Below are 3425 nucleotides of genomic sequence, written 5' to 3'. Positions count from 1 at the left end.
TATCGGTCTCCGCTGTTCCCGGTTCCCTCCTTCCTTCTCAGCAGGCAATGACTCTTATTTCCTTCTACCACGCTGGTCTTCAACCCAGGCGTCCTTTGGGCTCACAGTCTGGGGGACTCTCTCACTCAGTAGTTCTATAAGCTCAGGTGTGCCTCAGAAGCCCTGCGCTCCCCTCCCCCCGAGCAGGGATCACCCAGGTCCCGCGCCTCCCTTCCCACCAGCGCCCGTCTCTGCGAGCCTCGGCCCCGCCCTGCGCCTGGCCGACTAATCCCCGGCTCCGCTCCGGACGCGTCACAATGGCGCCCTCGTGGCCCCGCCCCCGGACGCCCTCCTCGGAGACCCCGCCCCGTCGCGGTCTTTGCGTCCTTCCGGCTCGCTTTCGGAAGTAGGGTTGCGCCGCGTCTTCTTGGAGCAGAAGGTGGGGTTTGGCGAGAACCCGGAAGCGGGGCGGGAGCGCTGGTTCCTGGGGCTGTAGTTCCCGGATGCCTGGGCACAGGACCGACAGGGGGCAGAACACGCCGAGAGCCGAAGGGCTTCCGGAGGCGATGCCTGCGCACGACGTGCGGGAGTTGTAGACTCCGGCCCGCCGAGCTCCTGACCACGCCACTCGTAAGCCCCGCCCAGGGGTTTCCACGGTGATGGTAAACCAGCCTCAAATGCGACTGCAGAGTTCCCCGCGTTTCACCCTCCTCTAGGTTCTCAGAGGGATAGGGACGACCGAGGTGCCGGATGTGGAGAAGAGCGGGAGCATGGAGACTCGGAACGAGACTCGGAACCCTAAGGGAAGGGTGGGACGAGGGTGGGACAGAAGGGGACGAGTTTGGGGAAAATCCCTCTTTTAGGGCAGGGATGTCAGGGAGTCCTGGACGGGTCCGCATCCTAGGACCCGGAGGTATGAGAGGTCTGCACCAACATGTAGGGACATCTTTAAGGGTGTAGACGTGGTTGGAAGAAAGCTCTTTTTACTTTAGTTTGTTTTATCTCTTTTTTTAAAAAAAATTTATTTATATTATTTATTTATTTTTGGCTGTGTTGGGTCTTTGTTGCGCGCGGGCTTTCTCTAGTTGTGGCGAGCGGGGGCTACTCTTCACTGCGGTGCACAGTCTTCTCACTGCAGTGGCTTCTCTTGTTGTGGAGCACGGGCTCTAGGCGTGCGGGCTTCAGTGGTTGTGGCACGCAGGCTCTAGAGCGCAGTCTCAGTAGTTGTGGCGCACGGGCTTAGTTGCTCCGCGGCATGTGGGATCTTCCCGGACCAGGGCCCGAACCCGTGTGCCCTGCATTGCCAGGCGGTTTCTTAACCACTGTGCCACCAGGGAAGCCCTGTTTTATCTCTTTTTTAAAAAACATCTTTATTGGAGTATAACTGTTTTACAATAGTGTGTTAGTTTTTCCTTTACAACAAAGTGAATCAGTTATACATATACATATGTTCCCATATCTCTTCTCTCTTGCATCACCCTCTCTCCCACCCTCCCTACCCCACCCCTGTTTTACTTCTTGAGGCAGTACATTCACATATTTAAAGACTCACAAACTTGCAGAAGCCTTTATTACTCAAAGTTTTTCTCCTACCCATTTCCTGGTCCCTGAGGAAATATTTTCAAACCTTTGAATTTTTCTTCGCCAGAAGTTTTATTTATTCCTTTTGTATCTGCATCTCTTCTCTGTATTTTTCCTTCATCAGCTTCACTAAATTTGAAAACTTCAATCTGAAATATTTCCTGATGGATTTACTTTGCCTTCTGGTCACACTTTGCTGCAGCATGTGTATTCTCTTTTTCTAGTCATACCCTTGACTACGTTTTGCACTGGTTCCTTTTTGACAACTCATCTTGGAATGAGCCTGAATTCAGCAGGTTGTGGGAGTGGGTCCAGGGCTTTGTCTCACGCTCTCATATTTTTTTTTATTATAAAGATTTGATTGTAGTTATATTTTCCCACTTTAAAAATATGACATATACGAGATATATTGTAAAACAAATCTCGAAGGTGTAAAGAATACTACTCAATCCGGGATCTGTGTATCCACCACTAATCTTAAGAAGTAGTACTCTACCCGGTCCCCTTTCCCATTAGATCTGAACACTGCTCTTAGTGGTCATAAGGGAGGAATAGTAGGAATGAAGCTGTCCTCACAGTGCTTGTAGTCTGTTATGTAGCATGTGGGCTAGTTTCAAACAAGGTGTAATTCTCTTAGAACTTGTTTCCTCCTCCCCTGTAAAATGGCATAATCTTAGGCTTAAAGGGAGGCTGTATGTGAAGCTTGGGCAGTTGGTTCAGTGATTGGTGACTGGTATTTCTTTATTATTATTATTTTTTTGCTGACTGGTATTTCTGTATTTGGGAGGGATTTATCAGTGGCTTTCTTGCCTCTTGATTGAGAGTGTTCCTTTTTCGTAAGATCTGTGACCAGTAAAGCTGCATTCATCTGTGATTGTGGATCTACAGAGTTGGGAGGGAAACTTTATGGGAAGACACAAGCTCTTTTATGTGGAAACCTTGACCTTTGTGGGGTTTTTTTGTTGTTGTTGTTGTTAATGTTGGTACCTGGCATATAAGTGAACCAATAAAAGACTCTTGGATGTAAAAAAGAAAAAAAGAAATAGAAATCCATCTTTTTTTTAATGACACTTTGTATGATCCCGATCATCACAGCTCCCCTCATCACTGTCTTGAATTTTATGTTTGTCAATTACTTGCTTTTCTTTATAATTTGACTCAAATTGTATCCCACAGAAAAATGTATTGAATAGTTTTGCATGTCTTTGGATTCTGTATATATTGTTTTCATACTTTGCCTTTCTTTAGTTAATCAACATTGTCTGTTGTCTTCACAGGAGTATTCTAAGACCAAGCGTAAAGCTATAGTAATTTTTGCTGATTTATTTATTTATTTATGTATTTTCGGCTGCGTTGGGTCTTCGTTGCTGCGCACGGGCTTTCTCTAGTTGCAGCGTTCAGGGGCTACTCTTCATTGCGGTGCACAGGCTTCCTGGACTAGGGCTCATATTCTATTTCATTTCATACCCAATATTTCATATTGGGTAGCTTTTTGAGGAATTGGTACATTTCATCTAAGTTGCCAAATTTATGTGAGTAGAGTTCTTTATAGTTTTCCCATATTACCCTTTGAGGTTGTTTTGCCAAAATTGGAATATTTTCAGTCATTATTTCTTCAGATACTTTCCAGGCCCACACTCTTTTATTTTCCCTCCTGGGATCCCATGATGTGAACGTTAGCTCTTTTGTTATAGTCCCACAGGTTCTGGAGTCATTGTTCACTTTTGATGCTCTTTTTTCTCATTCAGATTGGATAATTTCTACTGTTGTTTATTCAAGTTCTCTGACATTCCCCCCTCTGTTGGCTCCATTCTGCTTTTGAGCCCATCTAGTGAGTTTTTAATTTTGGTAATTACATTTTTCAG

The 3425-nt window shown here is 46.0% G+C and overlaps 1 non-coding gene across 1 annotated transcript; it reads left to right on the top strand.

Moving 5' to 3' along the window:
* The first annotated feature begins 2049 nt into the window (after nt 1-2049).
* Nucleotides 2050-2183, top strand: LOC131751716 (small nucleolar RNA SNORA61). The gene has a single exon (XR_009334281.1). It is a non-coding gene; the product is annotated as a small nucleolar RNA SNORA61 (small nucleolar RNA).
* The last annotated feature ends 1242 nt before the right edge of the window (nt 2184-3425 follow it).

Source organism: Kogia breviceps, chromosome 2, assembly GCF_026419965.1.
Source record: "Kogia breviceps isolate mKogBre1 chromosome 2, mKogBre1 haplotype 1, whole genome shotgun sequence".
Lineage (NCBI taxonomy): Eukaryota > Metazoa > Chordata > Mammalia > Artiodactyla > Physeteridae > Kogia > Kogia breviceps.
Note: the sequence above shows the minus strand (reverse complement) of the source record. Positions and strands in the feature narration are given on the sequence as shown.